At 37.6% G+C, this 27,975-nt stretch overlaps 1 protein-coding gene and 1 long non-coding RNA gene across 8 annotated transcripts in view; one reads left to right on the top strand and one right to left on the bottom strand.

Annotated features, from left to right (window-relative positions):
- The window catches only part of SYT1 (synaptotagmin 1), a 356,060-nt gene that overhangs the window by 308,904 nt on the left and 19,181 nt on the right, over nt 1-27,975 (top strand). The gene's annotated exons all lie outside the window — the stretch shown is intronic.
- On the bottom strand, nt 1,323-27,627 carry LOC121068628. 3 transcript variants are annotated; one of them, XR_005818995.1, is made up of 5 exons: nt 27,462-27,627; nt 21,226-21,325; nt 17,885-18,091; nt 5,173-5,394; nt 2,258-2,823 (listed from the first exon to the last, which is right to left on the bottom strand). It is a non-coding gene; the product is annotated as an uncharacterized LOC121068628 (long non-coding RNA). The 3 variants fall into 3 exon arrangements; XR_005818994.1 differs by having other exon boundaries at nt 2,258-3,375; XR_005818992.1 differs by having other exon boundaries at nt 1,323-5,394.

The raw sequence follows: 27,975 nt of genomic DNA on the forward strand, positions 1-27,975 counted from the left end.
AAATATGGTCTCAAAAAGAAAACGTCCTTTTTTCATCTCTATAAATGCAGTTTAGATGGGTACTTAAATGATCGCAGAAAGTGAAAAAAAAGTATAATCAAGGGTATTTCCTCTTTAGGACTACATAAAGACATACACATTTTTAAGACAGCATAAGCATTATATTAGCACTGTTATGCAGCTGGAGTTTGATTAAGTTTGTAGGGCTTTCTGAAGAAACAAAAACAACTTTTAAATAAAATTTATATGTTACTTTAAATCCCTCATGCATTTTTTTCTTTGTTTAACACCATGTGGGCAAGAAAGACAACTAGTTTCTGCTAGGCCTTTATGTGGTTACTTCTTATAGGCCTCCTGATTCCATTTCCGACGTGTAGCCACTTTGTTTGTGCATCTCAACAGACAGAAACATTTCACAAATGAGACCCTTGATCCCAATCCTGAATTATGCCTGAAGCGAGCAGGGGCTATATACTGAAAAGGGAACTGCATGTCTCCACTGTGCTGAAAATACATCTGTGAAGATGGAGAAACTGTGTACTTTAGTGTAATGAGAGAGAGGAAATAAGGTGGTCTGGCTTCTCTGTCAGTGTCTTTATTTTACATACATGCTTTATCTGTGCTAGTTATTCAAAGCTGCTAACACGTTTAGCAAGTGAAGCTCTCCGCTGGCAGCTACAAGATATTTGTCATTCCAACAAAAATGGTAGAGAAGCTTTCCCATTGCCAATTCCAAAATTCACTTTCCAAAACCTTCCTACTGAAGGCAGAAGTCAAGTCCTGCCCTTTCTTCTTTTGATGCAATCCCCTCAGAAGTTCCCATTACCCTTCTCTAAGTAACAGGAGATAAATATAACCTTGTTGCTGACTGAGATTAACATGCCAGCATTCAGTTATTCTCATCGTGCCTTTCATGCATCTCAGGAGAATCACATGGATCTCAGTAGGATTCTCTTTCCAAATATTTTATCCCTCACTTTCGTTCTGTGATCCTATTGATGAGGTAGAAAAAACAGCATTTGGGCCTCATTCCAACCTGCCAGCATAGTCCCCACTGTCTTAGAGCCACCCTACCCTAGTTGTGTCAGTCACAGTGTTTCAATTAACTGCAAATTACCTGCCGACACAGTGGAAAACTGAAGCCTAGAAATGCCACTTTTCCTCCCTGCAAAGATGTTCCTATGTGACAGAGGTGAGGATTTATCAGGGTTTAATTCCTAGGTACCCTTTCTTGTGCTTTTATTTATTAGCTGCTGAAGTCAACACCGCAGGTGTTTGTATCTTCTGTACCATGATAAAGACATCTTTACATCTTCTTTGGAAAAAAAAAAAAAAATTGAACTGAGCTCTTCAGGCATATTATTGTAAAGTGCATTTATCACTGAATTTCAGATATATTGAAGGGAAAGACAAGGCTGGATATGAGTGAGGTATCTACACAAGCAACACCTCTATTTAGATACTTAGTTTGTTTAGGACAGCTAAGATGGTGATTGTATTGCAAAGCTAAAGGTAAGAGGAATCTAAGGAATCTCCCCTAACAATATGATTGTTTTTAAAGTGAAAACTGTGTTTGTTATGTATTATACAAGTGTTGTTGATAAGATGGTGCCAGATGTGTTTCAGCTGATGCATGGCAGTAACATAATGCAATAGCAAAACTGGCAATATGGAGGGAACATCTCCTGACATTTTATAGGTGTTAGTCCAGGGATTGTAGTCCATAGGAGGAAATTAAGATTTTATTCCATTTAAGATTTTATTCCATTTTTGTTTATTATGCTGCCTTTTTTATGTCTTGTTGAAGAATATGCTATTGTTCATTCCCTATTTGATTTTTTTTGTTTCTGCTGAACTGTGTTCACATTTACAAAAAGCAATATTTTTTGCTCCCTTTAAATCAAAATCATTCGTATGCAGGTTTTTATTTTGGCATCTTAAAACATTAGATAGTAAAGTAATAAATGAAAAGGAACATATATAATGGTCATTCAGGAAAAACACAAATAAAGCACAGATCACATAGCAACTGTCCTGTATGTATGCCAACAGACATAAACTTTTTAATTTGACTGCAAAATTCAATTTTTATCTTACACAATTGACCAATGACCAATGAATAATATTTAGAAGTTTTTCTTGTAAAACATGCCGGAAAGGAAAACTGTTAAAATGAATCCCACCCACAGCAAAGGTCAGCTGTTTTCATTTTTTGTTTGTTTGTTTTTGAAGGCAAAAAGGAAGATTTCTAAGTTCTGTATTGTGGACTTTCACAGCATATCTCTCAGATTTGAGTTTGTCAAAATATATATATATATTGATACAGATATACATTTTAAAACTGCTTATGATCTAATAGTGGTCAGAAGCAAATTTTAAACAGCAGCACACAAGGATTTCAGGATCCACATGTAATCTCTGCAGCTCAGCAGCGTTTCCGTAGGAATTGCTTCAGGTCAGAGAAGTAAGGGTTTCTTATAATCTCAGCTATCAAACCCAATTCATGGTATCTCTTTTTCTTCAGATTCCTGGTGGTATCATAGAACACTTCATACCTACAAGTCTACAGGTTAAATCCACCCTTCCAGTGAAGGGAGTATGATAATGTCCTCATTTAGTCTTACTGAGAAAAGCATCTTAAATTCTGTTTGAGTCTGTCCAGAAATCTTTGCAGTGCAGCTGGCTCCAGGGCCATTATCATTATAATTTTGTTGCGAGAGGCTGTGTTTCTGCAGCAGGTTCCAGGAAGCTGTTGGAGTACTCAGCTATATCAGTAGTTTCCCATCAGCAAACCATCACATGCTTGTCAACATTTGAAGGATGCTAAAAGTGGTGATTATGAGAGCATGCAACATGACAGGTTTTTTAAGTTCAGAAGCCCTTGATATGTGGGATGTGAAGAAATGCTTATATAACTATCTGGCAGCATCAGCAAGTCTTGCACTGCAGATTGTTTCAGCTGGTTGGGAGCTAAGTTAATTCAGGCTGCTCCCTCATGACTAAAAAATAGAGGTGAATATTTTATTAAAATAAGCTGCATGGTATTTAACAAAGTATTTGGGATCTGGAGTTGGAAAGTGCAGTCGGGTGGAGGGGAGAACCAAGGATGCTCCTGGGAGAGGTTTCTTGCTATTGTTATTGAAAGACACTTTCACTGGGGCTAAGCAAGCTTAAATGGTATCAGATCACATTTCTCCATGGACAATGGAGGTCAGGGACTGGCTCAGCCATTCCTGGAGACCATCCATAGTGCCCCATTGCTGAGGAACATCTACTTTAGGAAGTTGCTTCCTGGCTTCTGGTCAGAAAAAACAGTACTTGACAAGAACGATCTTTCCATCTGCAGGTCTGCTCATACTTTGTGGCTGGTAGTCCCTGCAGGAGAGCAAGCAACTGATTTCCTAAATTGATCAAATTTTTTGACCTTAGTTAGTCAAAAAATAGACCCAAATGTGAAATAGATGTTGCTTTTGTCTAATCTGGGCATGTATTGCATCTTTTTGATCAGGGTTTGGGTACTTCCAGCAACAAAATGGAGAAGTCTAAGAGAGTCCATGCCAAAACACAGACAATTATATATGTTTTATAAATGAGAATTGTTCAGACAAGTGCACCTTCCATATCCACCAGTGAACACTTTCCTTTATGTAGCTAGTATATCCATGATCTTTATAACATGCCAATTGCTGTAGTCTCTAGGTATTACGGTTCTCAACTACAGATTCCATGAGGTAGATGGGGGCATGGACTTGACAGATTTTCAATCTCAAATTAAGTTTTGCACTAATGAAATGTTCTGTTTCATTATGCGTTGTCTAAAGACCAAGGCCTGCAGTAGCCCTCTAGTAATTTAAAACAGTTCTGTGAGCAGAGGAATTACAGGGCGTGATTTCCTTTAAATTTTGGAGTGTGACTGGTTATTCTAATGTCTAAAAAAATGCATGCTTCAGTTGAAACTTCCAGTCAGAACATTCATAATACGTCTTTCACACATGTATTTTCTGGTGGGTAATAAGAAGTGAGACCATGTTGCAGCTTTCACCTCATGGAGGGATACTTAGTAGGCTCTCTCCATTCCACCTGGCTGCCTATATTCACACAGCCTGTAGGAATTTAATAACCTGGAGAGGCCTGTGATCATGTCAAGTTTGATTGACATTGACCAATATACTAGAAAGTACAGAAAGGGAGCAGTCAGTCACCAGACTGGTACTTGCACATAAAGAGGACAGAATGATCACCTACACTGCTTCCTTGGGAACTCAAACAAACAAACAAAAAACTTTGTTTTATTTCAAATTCATCAAAAATCATGCTCTAGTGATTCATATTTAAATCTATTCTCATTTTCTTGCTGTGAGTCTGTTTATCTTTCTGGTCTTTGGATAAAGGGAATTAGTACTTTAAAAAAAAAATCTATATAGCTGCTCCAAATCATTCCATTACTGCCTCTCTAGTTTTAATTGCTTTCTGTGCATGCGAGACCCTGAATCTGAATAAACTAAGTCATACTCTGATTTTGGAAAGCATATTTTGGCTCTGTTGGCTGTTGGCTTCATACTTCAGCATAGAGCACAGTCCCTAAGCATTCCACCGCTGTGTATTTGCATACAGGTTTGCTTTCTGCGGAGCATTCACAGGATAAGCACTTTGGCTTTTCTTGTTTACACTCTGTTTGCTGCATTTTCTCTTTGTTTACAATTCTAGCACATTTGAGCCCTGATAGGTTAAATGGAAGGGAAGACTTACATCACCCACAGTACTGCTGCCTGACCTACCCAGCACATACATCTTGTTTTTAGAAAAGCCCAGTCATTTTTCACCAGCACTTCGGGGTACATTCAAATCTGCTCTGGCGTCTGTCCAGCCCTGCATAATATCAAGCCAGGGACATCCTGTCTGAGAGAACAGATTGTTAGTTCAATTATATTCCTGAAATCAAGTTAAATTTCCATGAAATCTGCTTCAAATTTGAAAAACCCTAGGGGAATGTGTTTTTTCTTTTGTTTGTTTGACTTATATTATAGCAATCAGGCAAACTAAATGAGATGCATTGTATAAGCGCATGTTGTGTGTGCTGTTTATGGCTGTTATCTCATGTGTTTGATAAGAGTGAAGCAAGTAAATTGATAGTGCTGCCATCTATGGACAATACAAAGTTATGGTACTCACAGCATGATAAGAAAGGTGGAGGAGCTTGGACTTCTCGTCTATTTCTTTTCTAATAATGTTGCACTTCAGTGAAAAAGAATATAAAAATGCTCCAAGCTTCTTCTCAGTATGTTTAATGACAATTCCACAGTCATGAAGATTAAATTTGTGCTGTCTTGGGATCGTTACTAATCATAGTAGAATGAGAAGTGTGTTTTCCTAGTCAGTATCATGTCTGGTACACTGAAAAGAATGGTAGTCTTACTGTAACACATAACATTTCAGTCCACTTTTTGGTAAAAAGACAGATGGTGCAATTTTTCTGGCAGAGATCCAAACATCCATATGGTACAATAGCATTCTATATTAATTCTAATGTTGTTTCATTGAAAGATATCATTCTGGTCATATGCAAAACTTTCATGCTCAGTTATACTTTTTTGCCTTTTTTTTTCCTCTGTTAATTTTTATTTATTTTCATAAGTTTAAAAGCCATATTTCTCCATCTGCCAGTTTTATCCTTCAGTGATAGTATCCTATACAGTGAATGTTTATTTTCTTCCTTGCATGTCAAATTGCACACATATCTTAAGAAGTAAAATCTGGCTGTAACACAGAGTAACACATCATACAAGTAAGACACACAAATTGTCCTATTGATTTCCATCAGGTGAAGTTTCTATTTTGTCATGTAAAAGATGATAGATTTTGGATTCACTTATGTTGTTTTGTTTAAACATATACAGAATTAGTAAAGGCTTTGGCTATTTTTCGGAGTACTTTTTGTTGACTGGATGTTTTTTCTGCTTTTATATAAATGAATGCCACCTTTTTGCCTCTATGAGACAGGAAACATTGCCATTGTCTGTGGATTTTATTTCTTCTCAACAATTTCCCAGTGAATTTTTACATGGGGATAATAAAAAGGTCTAAATAGCACATATTTCTAAATAATCTGCAAGCATTATTAAAGAGAAAAATCGCAGTGATTAGAGATTGTCTGACAAGCTGATCAGAATAAAAGAATTAATGCATATAAGAAACAGGAAATCACTTAATGATTTAATCAGGTTAGCATGATATTTAATCAGCTATCATGATAAATAATGATGCTTAGAGAAATTGAGAAAGAAGAAAAAAAAAAAAAGGTAAACAATTCCAGTTAACAGTATTTGAAAGAAATTACATGCAAACTGTCAGAAAGGCAATAATTCTAGGTTGGTAAAAGACATAAAGAGTTGCCATCTATGCATCACCAAAGACCGAGCAAGCTGAAATACAGTCACATCATGGTTTTGACAATGGTCATAAAACACAAACTGTAGAACAATACAAACTTTTCAATAACCACACTAAATCCACATAAAGCTTGCCTCTTCCTCTCTAAAGTCCTGGTAAGCTGAAGCATTAACATTGGTTCAAATGCATATTTTCAAGCTTTACATCAACACATTTGACAGCACAGCATATGCTGACATCAGACTTCCAGTTCTACTCTTTGTGATGGGCATGAAGCTCAATAGATAACATGCTAATAAATTAAAGGCAATGAAGGGTATGGCAACCCTTACTAAAATGACCAGGAATTCTGCTAACACATTTATTTCAAACAAGTACAGTCTATGAAATTGAGCTTCAGTGAGTGACTGGAGTTTTGGATTTCTTTCTTTTCCAGACATGAATAGGCCATTGGTACATCTTTATTCATCTTCTTGCACATGTAAACAACTGACATTCAGTTCTTTGTGAGAGACAGGTGATTTTAAAAAGACAGAAGGGATATCCACATACAAGCAGTTTTGCACTTAACTATGGAAAAAAATTACTGAGTAAAACAGTGAATTTTACAGAATGAATTTTAAAAACAAGAGTGTAGACATCTGGCTACAACTGTTAAGTAATTTATGTGTTTTGAGATACAGGATTGGAGTTCAGATGGGATTTTCAGTCCTTCTCTGATAGCTGCTTAGCTATGTACTTTTGAAAATCCCATACATATTTAGGCTTTTAAGTACATTATAAACCAACTTTTACCAACTTTTCCTGATTAAGTCAGTCACAGTGACCAACTTTTCACTGAATGAGAAGTTCAGGGCCAAGTCTTGATAAACTGAAAAGAAGGATGGCTTCTCAGTTGTACTAAAATCTCTTTTACAGATCTTTCACAGCACAGTGAAGCTTTTGTTGTTGTTGTTGTTGTTCTTTATGGTGTGTTGGTTGGTTGGTTGGTTTGGTTTTTTAATGAATTAGAGGGCAAATTCAAAAAAAAAAAAAGTCTAATATTTAAGGCTCCGTAGATGTTTTGAGGCTTAAGCTAATGCTTACTCGAGTCTCTCAGATGCACAGTCAATAGGGAAATAGCAGAGTTGCGTGTGGATTTAACCATCCATCAGATTACTTGAATAGCCATATCTGAAAAGGAGCACTCAGAAGAAAAATGTGCATATTGCTCACTCCCTTCAGCTCTTTTGTCCAAAAGCTGATAAAAATATTATTTAAAGGAGAGCTTAGACTATTAAGTACTCTTGGCTTTCTAAGGCATCAAAACGAAACCAAAAGAGAAAAAGTTCAATTGTATTTGTCTGGATATTTGTGTATCCAAATGGTCTGATAAGGTGGAGGATTGAATTCCCTCTCATTGTGTAGGGACAGGACCAAGGTTCCTGCTTCCCAAGTGCAGGTTCTGCTCATGAAGACCCAGTCCTCAGAACCACCTTCTCAGTTTCCACAGGCAGCTACATTTTTTACTGAGCATGTGAAGAATGTGAAGCATGTGAAGAATGTGAAGAAAAACCTGTGCTTTTTGCAGGGCTTGGACTTAAGCTCTGTCTGTCTCTGTGCTAAGCATGAGCTGAACATGCTAATCAGAGCACATCCTAAAGGGATCTGAAGTGTGCCATTTTCCCTAACCCTAAACATTTCAGGAGAGCAGGGACATTGGACATTTGGTCACCAAACAGCTGTGTTCTGTGGGAGGTGCCATGGCGGGATGTTGGACATTCAGGAAAAAAAGAAATCATTTTCCAGAAAGCACTGATAGCTATGTCCTCTCACATGCATGTGTAAGGTATTTTTACATTTAGTCCTTTCAATAACTAAAACGTCCCAATGTTGTCCTGTATGCATCTAAACGCTATGTTGAATCTTAAGTTTAAGTACTATTTCCAGATTTGCTATTAAGTTAGTTTTTGACCATATGAAAGGTATTTGGCTAGGCTTGACCATGAAGAGCATTTCCTTATGCTTTTTTTTTTTTTTCCACCGATACCATTGCCAATGTGGGACATGCTTCTTATCATATAGAGACAATGTCCAACTGAAAGAGGCCTCTGAGTGCTACTGTGGCAGTAATAACAGTTCTAAGTCTTGAATCTCCTAAGTAAATTCACTGTTTCTTTTGTCCAGAGCTCTAAGATTCTCTCAGCTTCTTCAATCTGTATGCAGATAGATCCCTTTCTTACCTGAGACTACATGGCCTGTGAGACTGTGTATTCTTTGTATCATAACTGTACTTAATTAAGATCTCCAGTCAGTTTGATCATGCAAATAACCCAAAAAGAATTGCCCCAAAACCACATAGCAGAAATTTAAATATTATTCTTTCTTGCCATCACCTGAACGTGAATCAGGAATTTAATGGATGAATAGGAAATAGGAGCAGTCTTTATGAAATGCATGGAATCAGGTATTTTGTCAGGGAGGTTAACTTGTTTACAGCCACTGTTTGTGATACACAAGCCTGAGAACCATTAGCCCAACACAGCATAAAAGCTCACAGCTGAAAATGTACTCTCTGCAGTTTTTTATATTCACAGAAATTGAGGTACGCAATTCTCTAGTTCAAATTTGTAACACATTTTTTTGACTTATCTGTGTACTCAGTCTACTGGCTGAAAGGAAGAGCATCTGTAGATTTCAAAGTAAATTTTGGTACATCTGTAGCTGAAACTGTCTCAAGTTCCCATTGAATCAGATAATTCTTATCAGATATCCTTGAAGATGATAAGAAGATCAATGCTGTCAGCAAGTGCAAAGCAGCACAAAAATACAGTTTGGTGAAAAGAAGCTTCATTGTAATGCAAAAAACATCTCAGTGCCCTAGCCATTCTGGGAGTGTGTGTGCAAGAGTTTGAGTGATTTGAATGCAGGATTTCTGATACAATAATTTCTGTCACGAATGAGACCCACAATGATTACTTGTCCCTGCAGGGTAAATGGACCTGCTCATCATGCAGGTCTTTGTAGAGATAATGTATACACCTGTTAGGAAGATTTAATAGTTGTGGTTGAAATACCAGGTCTGCAGCTCAAGGGTTAGGAAGGACGGTTGAGCTTTAAAATCACTTGGAAGCAGCTGATTTTAAGTTGCCATGGCAAAGGATTTTCAGACAATGAGAAGCTTTTACATTAATATCTTTGTAAACCTTGTTGTGATAGAATTGTCTGTGTGAAGAGCAGTCTCTTTCTTGCTCCTGCCGACACACACACTGATAAAATCATAAGGTAATTATAGAGTGCTGTAATGATTTTTGGGTTTCTTCTCTGAGGGTTTTGCCACAGGTTTAGAGAATATGTCTCTGGTATTTTTTATAACAGGGAACAGTATTATTCAACATTTTGTTATCAAAAAATTATCAAGATACCCTTGTTTGCAAGAATACCAATATATGAAAATGGCATTGATTTTCCATTATATTAGTCTATTAATTTTTAGCAATAACTGAATAAAAGCTGTCTGCTCTTTACTTGAAATTGAAAACATTTACTTTGTCTAATTGTCTTTTTTTTAAAAAAAAAAAAACTTTGTGCCTGTGATGGCCTGAGTGGCCTGAGTACTCTCCTAGTATTTTGCAGCATATATTTTACAATTAGGTTCTGCGATCTTCCAGTCTTTCTCCTTAGTACCTAAAATATAGGTCTTAAAAATGTGTGACCCATCCAAGATTAGTCTGAGACAAGAAAATAAGGTTGGTTTTTTTTGTTTTGTTTTGTTTTGTTTTCTGTAGGGGGAAATTAGTGGAGTATTTTGCAGGGATTTATTCTGATTGCCTCTGAGGGGTAGAGGGTATAGTGTTCACTCTTTTCAAGACAATTTGGAGTTGTCCTGGTTGTTGCTGGTTAAAGTTATGTTGGCTCTTAAGGCTGCTGCTGTCCTTTATCTCAGGGCCAGAACTGGGGCCCATTTCAGTGCTTAGCCGGCTGTGGCTGTTTGCTTGTGTGCTTGTTGAATCTCAATGCAGAAAGGACTGAAGGCCAATACTATTATTGCTATTTGTCTTTGCCAGCTCCCCAGAAGCTGATGCAAACAGTGTTGGTAGCACACTGTATGCCAGGAGCAGGGAACACTTAATACCTGTGTCCATTCTCTGCCACCTCCCAGAGGCTAGCTGCACTCCTGGGGGCTTCAGAGACAAGTTTCCTGAGATGCTGCTTTGCCTTCCTGTTGCAGAGACAGTCAGAATGCAGAGGGGAAGTTTTCATGCCAAAAAGGGCTTTGGGAAAGCAGCACTGAATCTCTAGCAGCACTGAATCTCTGACATTCATGCCTAGTGGCACTTTGTCATATTGAAATTTAATGGGCTTCAGGACATAAAGTGAGGTGTATTTGTTCTGACACACTTTTAATTAAGGTTTTTATCAAACACTTTTTAATTTAATTTTTACTTGACATTGACCATTCCTTGTTTGGGATTCAGCAGGTCTGGAAAGCTTTCAGATAGAGCTTTAATTGGAGGTTTTTCAGTGTAATTATTAGTTGTGTATTACATGGGGATGAAGCCAATTCTTTAAGTTAGCACAGTATAAATGCTTCATATGCTGAGCCGCTATGCTAATGCTAATGCGCAGGACTGGAATCTGCATTACAATACATCATCCCCACTGTCTGTACTGCAACGCAGACAGACTATTTACTCAGTTTAGTGACAGCAGCAGTACACAAGCAACTGGGGCCTGTCAATTCTCTGTGGGTATTATTAATTTAGTGCTAGATTTTAGTTATAAGAGGTACCCAAATGCCATCACAACATACAAACATACTTAAACGTGAACAAATTGATTCGATTACATAGATAGATTGACTGCATTAATCTCAAATCCATGTATTTAAGACTTGTGTTACTAGTTACCTGTAAGCATGGAGCAAACTGATGCACAGGTAGACAAAAGAATACTTTGTTCAACAGCACACGATATCGGTTGTTAACTCTTTGAAATCAGCCAAAATATTTAAAATGAATTAAAATGAACTATCTAGGAAAGCTTTAGAGAGGACTGAAATCGTTCACAATAGTAATAAAATATTTGGAGCTCCTGAAAATAAAATAGCCCAAAATTAAAAAACTATGTCAAGAGAAGATCAGTGAAAAACAAGATATGAAATAAAGGATGTTGAATAGTGGGTAGGGATAGGCTCGGTTTCTGTAACAAGAAAAGTTAGAAAATGAAATACAAAAATAGATGGAAAACTAAGAAACAACTGCATTGCAGTTTCACATATTTGCAGCTCTTCCAAACAGCTTAAAGCGTAATTTAAAGCAGCTATTCACCTAGAATAGGAGCACAGCAGGGCTTAAATTCTCCAATCTTTCTCCTATCATGCAACTGAAAATATGCTCACGACATGACCAAAGTGCTGGTATCTCTTTCCTATCTGTTCGCATGCTGTGGACAGAAAATGTCATGGTCATAAGATGAATGTGCTTGTAGTTAAGCAATACAAGGAGCCTTGTAAGGCTGCAGGAACACCAGTAACAAGAAGGATGGCAGGCAGCTCCTGCAGCCCGTGCCCCACGGGACACATAGAGAAGGAGGGAAGGAGGACCTTGCAGACAAGGCTACTGAGCTGTGGTTCTCCCTCCTGAATGGTGCAATCCAGACACTCCCCAGACTGCAGAAAGGCTTTCTACTTTTCTGATCGATTTCATTCTGCAAAGACCTCTCTAAAGACCTTGGCTTGTTTGAGCAGGAAGTGTTGGAGCTGTTACTGATCTGAGTATGCAAGACAGCCATTTATTATTTAGGGAGGGAATCCTTTCCCTTAGGGTAAGTTTAGATAACTGTAACCTTTGAAGAGTAGATAACACCACTGCTTTTTTAAATTGTGTGAACTAAGCTTGTGTTTTCCAGAGAAGTTAGTTGCAATCTTCTTTCTTTGGTATAGGGAAGGAACAGCAATTCCTGCTGAACTGATTCTGATAGATAGGAAGCTGTGGACCACCCAGTAGCGGTAAAGGGTGTAAGCCAGTCCGGCATCTAGCCTAATGACTAGAAAATATTTTTCAAAGGCTTTTCAGTTGGACAAATGTTGCTGAACTGCACTATATTTTTATAAGGAAATTAGCACTGCTGAGACAGTCCACCACGTGTGTCTGAGGATACGTACAACTTCATGTAGGAAATAGAGATAATATTGTGAGGCTGAACACTTCATGATTTAAATGACTAAACATGTAACGTGTCAGGTTTTTTTGGGGGGGGGAATATGTATGTTACAGCACACCTCTTGTTGTACTGATAATAGAGGTGAAAGTAGAGGAGTAAGTATGGTAGAAAAATAATGCAAGAAGAACAACTGGAATTCATAGCTATGACAAATGAAGATGTGAACAGAGTTCCAGTTTGTTATGCTCAGTGATTTGGTCAATAATATATGGCGTACATCTATTTATATAGTAAATACAAACCTGTAAATACTGCTTTTCATTACTATGCCAATCCTATGTGGGAGTAGTACTCCTGCAGGAGTGGTACTGAACAGGTGTTGTCCTCCCCCACTCCCACACTGCTTCCAAATCAGAATAATTTGAAGATCTTATAACCAAGACAAACTGAAAGAAATGAATAAACATTCCCCACATACAGTATTAAATCAGCATTCCGCATCATATACGGCCAATCTGACCAGGCATATGCATGTAAGTATATGTATACATAGACTTAATAAACTTTGATGCAGAGTTTTTTGTTAAGTGACAGTCTTTTAGCTTGTCAAGTATTGATGGCATTTCAACTGAACAACTGGAAAATGTTAAGATTTAAAAAAAAAAAAAAAAAAAAGACTACAACCATATTACCAAAGTGCTTTAGGATTTATGTGAGATTTATGTCAGACTTTATAGTAATGTTTAGAAATCGACAGTATTTCACTGGTCCATGGATGCTTGGGACTCATTATTTGGAGAAAAAAAAAAGTGGAAAAAAAATCACATCTATACCCATGTACTTGGTATCATACCATACAGTTCTCCAAAATAAAATAAAAAATGGTTCCACACGGTTGCCTCTTGTGTGATAAACAACATGATTCTCTTGGAGTTAGGGAAAATGAAACTACTCTGGGGCTCAGTATGTTATTAGGTTTATACTGGAAACCTGCTACTTCTCTGAGCAACAGTAACTTGCAACTGGTGGAAATTCTGACCGATTGTAGACATTGGCAGGGGTACTAAGGGAACCATGTACTCTGGAAGCGGTATGGAGGTGTGCAGACTGCACTCCGTGGTGGCTGAACACCTTCACAGCTACAGCTGTACATGTAGCTGTGGCTAGCAGTGTTTTTCCTGCTCCAGGGGACTCAATGGTAAGCATTTTATTCAGTGGTCAGTTCCATCATTCCTATTGCCAGTAATTGCAAATGCTTTCTCATCTGTTTTGGCTAGGTGGCATGCTTTACAAAAATTAGTACAAACCATTTTTGTAATACTTTTTGTATGTTTTTCTCTTTTCCCCATTTTTATGTCTTCTTCAATAATGATGCTAGTTTATACACAATTCAATTATTTTGGATGAATCCTGATCTTATCACTTTACAAATTACCTTGCAAGTGAAAGGATAAAACAAAAATTTTATATAGAGATAGTTTGATTTTGAAGAACTCTGCATTCAGCCTTTATAGTGCTAGTTTAATATACCTCACAGAATATACCATCACAGAATTGGGAGAGTGACAAATACCTTTATCATATCTATTCTGTTTTCTCGTGTGAAAGAAATGTGTTACTCTTTATCTGATACACTTAAACGGCATTCTCCTGTCTTATGCAAACTATTTTTCTCACTTTATTTGTTTGGAGGGTGTTTAATACCAAAATTCTGAAATACTGTTTGGTTTTTCTCATTTTACAACTGATTATTATCCTCAGAGAGTGATTTGTGGATAGTTTGAAATATCAGTATTGCACACCCAACTTGGACTAAGCTAGGCATAACTCTTAAGAGCTGCTAACGAATGCCTAAGTTCAAGACAGCACAATAAAAACATCTTGTCTTCATTATGCAGAAAACAAAATCTTCAATACAATAGTAATTGAGACTATCCTGTCAGCTTAGCCTATAATTCATCAACACAGCAATCATGTTGTTACTGTTTATTTGTACACTGTAGTCTTGGTCATGGATCAGGATCCAACTCTGTTAGGTTGTATAAAGAGACAGTTTATAATGGTAAACTAGCAGTGTGAATACTAGCCTCCAACTGTGAGTAAATTCTGACTTTCATGTCATGTAAATATTGCCATGCTAGTTCAAGGATCAATCAGATGACTGTTTTGGCTAAAAGGAAAAGGCCTACTTACCTAAAATTTGTCCTTTCTGCCTATAAATGCATTTAGTAATTAAGCAATCTCCCAAAAAAAGTAATCAATACTTCTATTGTTTCACTTGTAATATAGTGCTGCTAACTACTGGATTTTACTTATTCCACCATTGAATAAACAAAGTGCATTATTGTTGAATATTTTCAGAGAAATTATTTAAATTGATATTCTGATAGTAGCTTATGAGATGGAAGAGAAATGTTATATATATAAAATGTTTATAGGCTGTATTTGTATTGCTGACTGTTTGGGGCAAGGATTATACCTTATTCTGTTTGTCTATGCATAGAAAATGAAAACTATTGAAAGAAACCTAATGACAAAGACATTTCTATATGTGAATGAGTAGAATTGTAATCCCTTTCTAGAACTGTATTGATATCAGAATGAGCATCCAACCAAATTTCTGAACGTCATTTGAATAGAGCAATTGCTCCAGTTTATCATATGCTGCAAAAGAAGTTTGAAAACAAGGGAAAAAAACATTTTTTTTCTAGTCCTGTGTAAGGAATACCTGGGAGCTTGGTGCTGTAATTTGGGGGAAAAAAAAGGGGGGAAAAAAAAAAGGAAAATAAAATCCACAGTCATTAATTGTAACATGTATATCAAGAAGATGGCGAACAGCTAAAATGGACTCTTTTCATTATTTTCTATTCATGGGTAAGATTTCCAAGAAAAGAGAAAGACATCTTCTTTGAGAATTATTACAACCTTTACTTAACCTCTGAGTATAGAGAATAAGAATTTCCTATTATTACATGATTAAGAGAAATGCGATTAGGAAATAGCAGAAGATTCTTTTTGTTCAGGCAGCCCTGCTTGTTGTGCCAAGCAGATACTAGACTGCCCTTCTGGGAGTGCAAAATATGTGAGAAAATACAAGGCCGCAACATGAGGCTACAAAAGGCAGCTAGCTGGAGCTAGGAACAGGATAACAGCACGAGAACATGTGAGGTAACAACAGTCTTTGGGCTAATGTGCGTTGAGATCCCTCATGAACAGATGACTGTTTAAACCATTCTAAAAAATTTATCATACTCTGCCCCACTTAAGCATTTTAAATGGCTATGAAAATGCTCATTTTACTGTAACCAAAATACTGTGTAAATATGGAAAACAACCACTAGGTTGTCTTTTGAATGTTATGGTAAAGCTCAATTCCAACATTGTTAAATGTTGAGAAGAGAAGTTGTGAAGAACTGTTGTGAAGAGAAATGAAACATAAGATCCATAAAACATAATTAATTTAGCATACGATCAAAGTCAAGTGAGCATTATTTCTGACAAATTATATGCTAAGAAAATTAGGACAGTATGAAAAAGTCAGTAATATATTAGCAGATTCTCTTACAAACAAAGATGTGATGCCACAGCAATTAATAAAAAGAAAATGCCTATAACAGTAAACCAAGTTAGAGTGTCTTTCTCTGTGTATTTACATATCTCACATAGTGAAAAAGTTATATATCCATAGACTTAAGGGTGATGCTGTCAAGGTTTCAAAAGTGTATGCAGCATCTATCATGCTTAATATGTGCAAGCAGTAGATTGAAAAAAAAAAAAAAAAAAAAGAGGTTAACAGTTTCAACAGTAAATAACTTCCCCAGTGCAAGATAATGGCAGGCAGGGTTTTTAGATGCCAGAAGGGGACTATCCTCAAGAGGCAGAGAAAGAAAGAACCAAGTAAAAAGTTACTCACATATAAATGAAGACAATACGTTCCTAACATATATTTTGTTGATGTTTAAATCTGAACCAGACAAATTCTCATGAGGAAAAAAGACAGTTTTCATCTCCCCTCAGTCCTTGAATTGAACATCAGATTGAAAGATGGAAAATGATTATTACAGAATTGGTCTAGGGTTGAGCATGAACCTGATTTTCTAGTTCAACAAAAGACTTGTTCAATCATGTAGCTCTGTGTGAAAGATGATGTAAAGTGCAACCAGGCTGTAAAGGCACCACTCTATACTCATTGAGCATGGATGTAAATAATTTAGCAAGATGCAAAGCAGTGAGACCAGGTCTAACAAAACATAATCCCATTATTTTGAACAACTAAGTATGCCATGTTACTTGTTTATGGAGCATTCCTGATGCTTAAAATATTGGATGGTGTATTTAGAGTTAGTTGACTTTTCAAGTTTTGACAAGTATGCCTTTTCGCTTGCTGGTCTTGACATGTCTAGTGGGTCTGACTATTGATCTGAATTGAAACAGGCAGATTGCTATGAATATGAATTGAGATGTCACTAGGGCATTTATCAAAGAGGAAAATATTATCATTGGTTTTGCTCAGATTAGGAAGCTGAAAGCACAGAAGATAAAACATGGAACAAAAACATTACAGGGTTGAAAAAAAAAAGACAAAGTGTGTGAGAATTATCCTAATGTAGTAGGAAGTTGTTCAGGTCTGGTGGCTATACTGTGCTACAATATCTGAAACAGTGCCCCTGTTGTGATTCATTATCACTGTGTAGCACTATTGGAATTAATAATAATGAAAGACAGTCATAAACTGATGATAGAAATTGTGGTGTTCCTACATGGTTTTATAACTAAAGTGGCTAAATAACTGGTTTTGTGGAGATAATTCCATTATAAAGAAAACAAAGCTAACCGTTACAGATAAGTAGTTATATAATTTTGTCTGGTAGGGCATTATCAGCCCAATTCTCTGCTTATCTGAACAGAAAATTTCACCAAAGATGGTGATGTACCCATTTATTCTGGCAGGGAGCTGTGCACGATTTTAAATTACCTGATGTAGTTTGAAGTGCCTTCTTGTCTTTGCTTTGTTAGAATCACTTTCTCACTCTTTTCTCACTGGGGTTGCTTCAAAGGCAGTTTTGGTCAGCACAATTGGTTTTTGTGGCATAGGAACTGCCAGAGAGGGGAGTCTGGGATCAGGACCTAGCAGGGTGCTGGTTAGCATCTAAATATGTAACACGATGTGGTCCTTCTTCTTCTCTTGGGGGTGAGCACCACATAATTTTCACTGATCAGCGGTCTTTGTCTATTGAGCGCTAGCTGGGGAATTGTGCTTCGATGACCATAAAAGCTGTAATTGTGCCCTGTCTTTACTTTATGTGTGTCACACAGAGCTGGTAGTCAAACAAAAATCCCACTGGCTTACCTCTCATGGACACTGCAGAGCTCACCCAAGTGCTTGTTCTGCTGCTATTCTGCAGTCTGCAACTGACTCAGCCAATTCTTGTTTCTCAGTTTATCCGAGTTTTTGTATGCAGCATTTTTAATTGCCAGTAAATCCAATCTGGGATGCCTTGTTCGTGCAAAACACAAAGTTACTTTATCATGCCAGTGGAAGACTGTTAAACAGTGCCTGTGGAAAGAAAATTTCTATATCCATTATAGGAAAGAGTGGCATGAAAATAACAGTGTTTACAGTGAGGCATTTAGGGAATCAAGACAACAGTTTAGAAAAAGAGTTAGTTCTTGGCTCCTCTGAGTTTCTCAAAACTCTTTTAGCTCCTCAAAACTTACTGTCCACCCTTATGGGTATCAAAGTTTCTACTCCTAGGAATAATGCAGCCAGGAGGATTTTCAAACTCAGCATTTGGAGCATGTAAATTTCATTTGGAGCAGGGAACCAGATCTCCTCCTTCCCAGGGGAGTCCCTCCCATGCTACATTACTAGCTCCTAGAGATTAACTCTGCTCAAATTATTGTTCTAAATAACTGAATATTCATTAGAGTAAAGATTTCAACTGTTTTCACCCATCTCTCAGGTATCTTTCTTAACCATTATGTTCAATGCTCCTTCCCTACCTCTTCTTTCTGTTTCTTTCTCACTCTGTTTTTTGTAAGAGAAGGCCAAATAGGCTGTAACACAGCCCCTTTTCTTTACATGATTAAAAAAAAATCTAGGGGGAATGATGATGCAAAGATTAGTTGGCTAGCCTCTTTCAGTTCTTAATAGGTATCTCATTTGAAACCAGTCAACTGCTTTTATTGACTCTAGGCCTGGATATGAATGGGTTACTGTTCTCTTCCAATTCTATTTGATTAATTCTGCCACGATGCAAATGTTTTCATCTAGCTCTTTGGAAGACCTGTAGAGCACCAAATAGAGAGAACTTTTCCAGTTCTTATTCTAATTGTTGTTTTTATTTTGGAAAAGTTACTGTAATCAACAGATAAAAGAGAGATGTTATCTTTAAACAAAGCTGAATATATTCAGTACTGTCACTCTTCCAAGCTGAATGTGTCATGACATAAGCAGCTTGTAATAGCTGTGAGGGCTTCTATAAGGCATTACTTTATGTAATGTAGAACAACTATATAATTGTTCTCAATTACTAATTTTTTGTATTCTACAATAGCTGTGTTACTGTACTATTTTCACCTCTTAACATTAAATGGTGAACACCAAGTCTTTAGCAAATGCTACCACATAAGCTAAAACTTCCAGAATCAATACAGAAAGAAGCAAAAGAATATATCATTTTCAGAGATACTTGTAGCTATTAAGAGGTTTTTGTGCTCATTGGGTTTCTTTAAATTCTATCAAAGCACCTCAGAGCGATGTGGAAGGTTGATAATGTAGGTAATAAGAGAGTCATCCCAAGAGATACAAATTCAATGAAGTAATCATTTGGCAAAATAGTGCACATGTATGCTAAAGATCAGGTTGGCTGGTCTCAATGTTCCTGCTTTGCTTTTAAAAGTAAAAATAAAATCCAATGAGAAATAAACAACAAGGTAGTTTGTGCACTGAGTTCTGGAGGAAAAAGTCTCGATTCAGGCTGCAGTCATGGGCAACTGTCAGTGGAAGTCAGATGCCCTGTGCTATGAACCGAGGCAATAAAATGATGATCTAGATATTTACTCCATCTTCAAAGTCACTTTTAGAGGTGGATCCACAACGTAAACAGATATGAGATAGTTACCTTCTACAGACATAAAATGAAAGCAGGATAAATGTGGTTAAGGTAAGAAGCTGTGGATGTCCCAACCCTGGAAGTCTTCAAGGCTAGGCTGGATGGGGCCTTGAGCAACCTCGTCTGGTGGGAGGTGTCCCTGCCCATGGCAGAGGGGTTGGACCTGGGTGGCCTTTAAAGTCCTTTCCAACCCAAACCATTCTGTGATTCTATATTTCTTAGGTGATCCAAATATTTGATCCGTGTTAATAAATCAGGGCAAGAAACCTCATCTTAACTGAGCACGACAAAACACAGAGGTCACATGAGCACTGTACATCAGGGTGAAGGATACCAGACTAGTAAGGAATCTCTAGGATAATAGAGGATAGCTAGGATAACTGCAGACAGAGTCTTTTTATCCCGCTTATCTCCCTTTCTGACCAGCAGAGAAGGACAGATTCTTTCTGAGTGATTCGGAGTAAGAACATAAGCCAGGTGCTGCTATCCTCCTGACTGTATGAGAGCAGCTGCTTTGTACCCTTCTTTCACACTCACCATAGCTCTAAGTTGGATTTTGACAAAACTGAGGCCAAATAAACAAGCACCATCTGAGAATTACGTGGCACAGCTAGTTTGCTATGGAAACTGCAGGGAGGTTTCTTGTGTCCAGCACTTCAAAACCCTACTTTTGTATGATTAGTCAATTGCTTTATTTTCTCCCCAGGAGGAAACCTAAATAATAATTGACAAAGGAGCTTTCTATCACACTTACAGCTGGAAGAGGGCTATAGGAAATTTAGTGATAAATGTTCTCCCAACAGTAAAAAGCAGTGTAACACTGACTACAGTAGCTAGAAAAATATTTACCAAAATTGTGAGAACACCTGTGTGGATTGAGTTCATGTTGACCTGATACTGAGTCAACCAGTACAGTTCTGGTGGTTTTTCCTGTGTCTGTTTTGAGTGTTTTGCCCAGGTTCAGCATGGGGTATCAGTTGGTGGATGTCACTATCCTAAAGGACTCCTAGAATTTTCTCAAGTCTTTCTTTTGGACTGATTCTGACATCACTCCATTCTGAAATTCCTGGGAGAAATGTCAGGGAAAAGCTACTGGTAATAGGCCTTCCTGACTATGCTTTTAAAGCTTTAATCATTGCATGTGACAATGGCTGAAATGGAACTAAGAGAAGATGTAAGAAAAAAGGCACAAGTGGCTCAGTTTTTATAGGCTGTGGTTGGTAATTAGAGGACATTATCATTATACCAAACCCAGGTTCTCAAAATTCTTTCTCCTTGGCTTAAAATATCGACACATTTAAGTAGTAATAAATAAACCATTCCCGACTTGAAGCTTTGGATTCTATGCTTCAGACTTTTATTTCTAACCATGAGGGTTAGAGATGTTATTTTGATTTGAAATGAAAGCTGAGAATCTCATACAATAACATAAAGCCGAGAAACTAAAGCTTCAAGAAATATACTCTATATCTCAAGGAGTGTGATAAAATCACAAGAATTGGCAGCAGTGCAATATTCTTAAAGTTTGCATACAGTTGATTTTACAGTCTCACTTCACTAATGATACAGTACTTACAGGAGCTGGTTGCTGGCATGAATATCAATACCAGAGTTCTTCAGTAGGATATCTCTGGACAGTAAATAGTCCTTAGAATAAAGTCCAGGTTCAGTCCATACTGAAAGAGAAGAAAAATGCAAAAGCAAACCTAACCCCCAGAACCAACAGTAAATAGAAAGGTTCTTAAAATATATTTTATATAAGTAAAAGTTACAAATTTATATATAAAGTATGTAATTTATATGGTTGTTTTGCAGACTTCTTAGCACCTAGTTTGGTCATTACTCCGGTGTTTAATATCAGCTTTTTACCTCTGACTTCAGTTTGTGAATGCCAAGATGCACCAGCAGTTGCAAGAGGCTGGGAGGAGAAAAGGACCAACAAAGGGCCAATATTTTGCTGGAGACCCTTAACTTTAAGATCAGCTGCATCTTCAACAAAGAGCTACAGAACAAAACACTTGCTTTCACTCCCATTGAAGCAGCAATTTTTTAAATTGCCTTTGCCTTTTGATATATATATATTTTTTTAAATAAAAGACCTTATCATTGAAGGCAGCTAACATTCTCCCAAAGCAACTTTTCATCCTAGTGTATTTGGAACATCCAACAACTTTTGGACTTTTTATGCAATGTAGTAGAAAATAGGTTATTTAAAGTACTCCTCACAATTTTTCCCTAAAATGTGTTAGATTTCTGATAATAATAACAACCTCTTTAAGGTTAGAATGCTTGCTTTACAAGAGCAGCCATTTTTCAAAGCAAAGAAGTTTTAGCTAAAAGTTTCTAAGGTATCTAATTACTGTATTCTGGCCCAGTCACATAATGGCAAATGATAAAAGGCTTCCTCTCAAGCCTTTGTGACTACTCTGGTTGCATTAGAGACTGAACGAAGATATATGAGTATTGACACAGCAGGCATTTTTAATCGCTATTAGAAATGGTTGGCAAAGTGCAACCTCTTACTTAACTAAAAAGTAAAACATATGAAGTTGGGTATATGGGTATGTTTTAAAAAAAAATGTAAATGTCAAATCTTTTTGGGGGGGTAATCCTACTGTATTTTCCACAGGTCTGGGCGTTGGGAGTGAAAAGGACAGTACTTTAACAATGGCCGCGAACATGTTATGGAAAGTTGCAATAAGTTATGAGAACAACGGGGCGAAACGATAATTCCGGAGAAGGGCACGAACAGAGACTGTGAGAGCCTTTCAAAAGGCTTCTGAGGCTTCGGTGGGTTTTGTGCTGTACAGCACTGTCTGGGAATATTGCCTATGGGTTCAAAGTGAGAGGTATGCCTGTGAAAAATAAATCTGAAATGCTGTGGTGCAGTGCAGTGGATAACTTGTAGGCAAATTTATACAACAGAGCTCATTTTGAAGCTTTAAAGGCATTTTAAGCCTTTATTTTGTGAAAATCTAATCAAGATTAACCAAACATGCTAGTAAGGACTCAGAGTAAATCCCATCCATTCTTTTTTCATTTCTGGTTGATTTGAGGAAGTTAATTGACAGAAAATTGTAGCAGTATAAAAGCTATATTTTTTCACTTCTTTTCATTGGTATTCTTTGTAATCTGCAACTTTTGCTGACAACGTCATGTTATTCCTTACACACTAACTCTTAATGAACAATATTTCTTTGTGGGTGGGCAATATTTATTACAGACAATGTTATAACTGTCTTGCAAGGGAGAATCTAATGAATTTAATGCAAAGTCTCCTGTAAATTGTGTACCTTCTTTGTCTAATTCAATTAATAGTATAAATACAAGTCCCTAACCTAGAATGGGAGGGAACAGGGCTTTAAGCCTCACCATACCCTATTCCTCCTAAATTCCCACTTAGAGCCCCAGCTTTTCAAAAAAGCCACAAACACAACTAAGAAAATAGAATGCATCCTCCTTGCTCACTCCAGCCAAAAAAAGAAAAATGAACCCAAGCTAGCAGCAAGATTGTTGTAGGCTGAGTTACTGGATTGCCACCACATTGCTGTTCAGTGAATCAGCCTGCATATAGCTATAACCACGGGGCTGTCCCAGGCCCCAGGGTGGACAAGTGCTTGATGGTGTGACACCCTATCTGTTTCTGATCTTCCACCACTTGTTGGTTCACAAGTTGATCTTCTAAGGGATAAATTACCAGTTTTGAGTATGGGGCAAAGGGAAAATCATGTGAAGAGTTGGCCAGCAGCAGCATGGCAGGCAGCGCAGTAGTGTAAAAGATACCAGTGTCCTCTCAACTTGTTTGTCATTCCTTTGGATTTTTGAGGGGTGGATAGGAGTATCTTGCCATAATTTTCACTGTAATATACACAGTTTTTGTTTGCTAATGTTCATATAGTTTGTGGATATTTGACTAGTTAAGACTGGCTTTTAGAAAATCAACACACTTGCAGCTGACAACAGCATGCAGCTACAAAGCCTGAGCAAGAAAGGAGAAAAGATAAGAATGAAATCAGTGCTTGAGGGGGAGTAGTATATAATTAGGAAACTGCAGCTTTTTCTTGTCTCAAAAGCCATAGAAAGCCATGACTGCCATCCTGTTTGTGCATTCCCTCAGCCATTGTTTATTTTTATACCATGACAATATGCTGGGTGACAAAATCCTACTGATTTCTTTCCCCTGAATAAATGAAAGGCATACATACAATCTTCTTTTTTGTTGTTACTGTACCTCCTTCCACAAACCACCTCTTGTATCAAAAGAGGTGGCGATATTTCTATGGTCAAAATAGAATTTCTGCCACTATCTTTTCAACCCTTTCAATTAAGTTCTGTGGGGAAATCTCTCCACTCGTTTTGGTTGTGTAAGATAAGGGATGCCACAGGAGCCTAATGGTTGAGGGTTAGAACAAGGTATGGATATAGAAAAGTTCATTACACCAAGTTTGCACTCCCAAAATATGTTACAATAGAAGTAAAGCTTTATCACATATTACAGGCTATGCACTGTCATGGCTTTACCTCATTCATGCAGAATAGATACAAAATCTATAGATTTCAGTCATATCTACATGGAATTACATCCTTTCACCAGTAGTGTAATGGATTAGATATCTTACAGACCCTCTATTAAAGATTGTTCAAACTAAGTCCATACACACGTACTGAAGTACAGTAGCAAGTCCTGTATTCTGCCTGTACACACAAAGAGCTGAACCCTCAGCAAAGCTTCTACTTCAGGTGAGATTTCCAATGGACTACACAGCTGATGACCAGTGAAAGAATTGACTACAGCCATGACAAGGGGAAGTCGCAGTGGAAGGGCCAGAGTGACAGTTGCTGTATACTGAAATTTATGTCAATAAAGTGAGAGCAATTTATACTGGCTGCACTGCAGTATAGTGATGCCTTTCCAGCGAAAAAGGATGTGATAAAAACATTTGAAGCTGGTCATTGATATGCATCTAAGGATTATTTCACTCCATAGTATAAAAATAAAAATTTAAAAAAAAAAATAAGGAACAGGGTTTTCTCATATCTGGAAATCTACTTTCTGCAACACTTCAGTAGGAAGTATGATAAAAGCCAAACAGATAAAGAAGCTGTAAGTCCTACTGCTTAGGGTTTGTTTTTTAATTATTATTTATTTTGTTTCCTGAATCACTTTGCTGTACTCATTTGGCTGAAAGGCAAATGCATTCCCTGTTGATTTATCCCCACTCAGCCAGGGGCTTTTGCTGCTCTGTTTGATTCCTAATATGGTAGCAAAAGCAGATTATTTATGACTTCCAGAGGGTTCCTCTCAGCTTGGGGAATGCAGCGAGAAAAGAGCCCTGCCGAGAAGAACAACGATAGTTGTTGCACTAATAATAATAAAGACCAGAAAATGGGCTTCCCCACATGCACTAAAATTTCCGCTTTCACTACTCTCTAAATCACCACTTTTGTCTTACTTCATGGTAAAACAAAAAATTGTTTTGTGTTACCTAGATGAACAGGCTTTGTTGAACATATCAGAAAACATTTTTTTCAGTAAGTGGGGAAAACACCTACTCCATCACAATGAAATTTTCATTATACTAATGCATAGCTTGAAAGCATTGTGTCACAGTATCAGTGGATTAATTATAGCACAGGGGAATTAAATGCTTTGGGAATCAAAAAAACTTAGGATTTCCCCTTTTGTCTTATTTTCTTTATCACTTTGATTCTAGACACTCAACTTTTTTGTTGTTCATTATGGAATGAAACCAGTTTTCTATTTTTTTATTTGTTATTTATTTTTCCTTTAAATAAAGTGTTCTTCAGGTGCCAAACACACAAAATCTCAAAATGGCCTTTTCTGGTGAAGTACCAAAATCCAAAGGATTAAATTCCTCCACTAAGCAGGGTCTCTAAAAGGTTAATATAGAGTTGGAAAATAATTTCATTCCAAATACAGAACAATAGTGTGCACTGACATGACTTTGTGATAAGCACTTGTTAAAGCTAAATCCTCCCTAAGCCCTGCAATTGTTTTCCTTTGTGCTAATGGCAAGCTAACCGGAGATACTCCCTCTCCCTTCCCCATTTCTCTCCTCTGAGGGTATCAGAAAGGCAAGTTTATTGTTTGCTAAATCTGGCTTTTTTAATTAAAACCTCAATTGTCTTTAGGTCATTCTTTTTAATGTTTGTGATCTTCATTTCTGACAGGAGAATATTTTGTCTTTCTGAAATCCACAAACTTAATATTATTGCTTGCTAATTGCCTTTACTGGGATGTACATGAAACAAAAGGAATTTTAACTATTTATTATTGCTGTTGAGTGACAGCCTTGGCTTTTGTTATTCACAGACACACAAAAAAAAAAAAAAAGCCTTTTGTCACACACGTATTCACTAGTGCAGAAAAGTGTTCGATCGGAGTTTCCACAGGAAACCTGAAGGTATAGGCTCCAGGGGAATTGACCGCTTCGTATTCTTACCACTTTTAACAGTAGCTATGTACCTTTGAAAATCATGGAATTGTAGAATCATTCAGGTTGGAAAAGACCTCTAAGATTATCTAGTCCAACCTTTAACCTTGTATGGACAAGCCTGCCACTGAACCATGCTACGAAGTTCTACATCTACACATTTCTTGAAGACCTCCAGGGATGGTGACTCAACCACTTCCCTGGTTTTATTCCAATGCCACAAAACTCTTTCAGTAAAGAAATGTCTCCTAATATCCAACCTAAACCTTCCCTGGTGCAACTTCAGGCCATTTCCCCTTGCCTTATCACTTCATGCTTGGGAGAAGAGCCCAATCCCCACCTTGCTACAGCCTTTAAGGTAGTTGTACAGCATGATAAGGTCTCCCGAGCCTTCTTTTCTCCAAGAAACAACCTCAGTTCCCTCAGCTGCTCCTTGTAAGACTTGCACTTTAGACCTTTCACCAGCTTTGTTGTCCTTCTTCAGGCATGTTCCAGCAGCTCAATGTCCTTCTTGTAGTGAGACCCAAAACTGAACACAGTATTAGAGGTGTAGCCTCAGCCAAGCCAAGTACCAAGGGGCAGTCCTACTGGGCACGTTATGTCCGGTACAAGCTACGATGCTATTGGTCTTCTTGGCCACCTGAGCATACTGATGACTCATATTCAGTCAGCTATTGACCAATACTCCCAGGTCCCCTTCCACCAGGCAGCTTTCCAGCCACTCTTCCCCTAGTCTGTAGCATTACATGGAGTTGTTGTGCCCCAAGTGCAGGACCCAGCACTTGGCCTTGTTGAACTTCATACAGTTGGCCTTGGCCCATCAGTCCAGTCTATCCAGATCCCTCTGCAGAGCCTCTTACCCTCAAGCAGATCAACACTCATGCCTATCTTGGTGTTGTCTGCAAACTTACTGAGGGAGCACTTGATCCCCTCATCCAGATCACTGATAAAGATATTCAAGAGAAATGGCACCAGTACAAGCCCTGGGGGACACCACTTAGTACTGGACTCCAGCTGACTTTAACTCTATTCACCACAATTGTTTGGGCCCAGCCACCCAGCCAATTTTTTAACCCAATAAAGCGTACACCCATCCAAGCTTTCAGCAGCCAATGGACCCATCTACAATTTTGAATACTTTATATTTATAATACTTAATATAATTAATATCTTTGAAAATCTATTCTAAATTTGGCTAACATTGCCTGAAAATAATACTGTTTTTCCAGCTTAGTTTTGCTGGAATTATTTATATTCTCAATTATACACAACAAGCCCTGACTTGGCTTGGAAACAGTGTCATCCACCCTTCCCTTACCATTGTTGAAGTCTATTGATCCCAAATAACAACACTTACCAATTTCACTCCTGTGTCACTCTCTTCCTCCTCCTCATCTAATAACCTCACACTCAGGCTTGTCTTTTCAAATATTCCTACTTTCAATTCTGAAGAGCCAAAGGGTTTGTGAAATTCATATGTGCTCTTTGGATTCTTGGGTTGTTTGATTATAGAACGTGATCCCATGACTAGACTACATCCAGATCTTGTTTCAGTGAAGTAGCACACAAAAATGTTGTGAGCTGCACAGATGCAATCTGGCTTCTCAGTGAAGCACAAGATCAGATTGCTCCACCACTTCTGTAACAAATTGGATAGCTGCTATATAAATTTGTAGTAGGTACCCAAGCTGAAAACGATCATGTACCTTTGGATTTCTGATCATTTATGTTGCGTTTGACTGCCTTTTAAGCTAAAGTGGTGTACAGTGAGTGGTGAAACCATAACATGTCAGTCAAATATCCATTGTAGCCATTAAATGGCTGCAAGAATTTGAAGAAGCTTGGGGTACATTGGGGCATGAGTTACTGGT

The sequence above is a fragment of the Cygnus olor genome, chromosome 1 (genome assembly GCF_009769625.2).
Source record: "Cygnus olor isolate bCygOlo1 chromosome 1, bCygOlo1.pri.v2, whole genome shotgun sequence".
NCBI lineage: Eukaryota > Metazoa > Chordata > Aves > Anseriformes > Anatidae > Cygnus > Cygnus olor.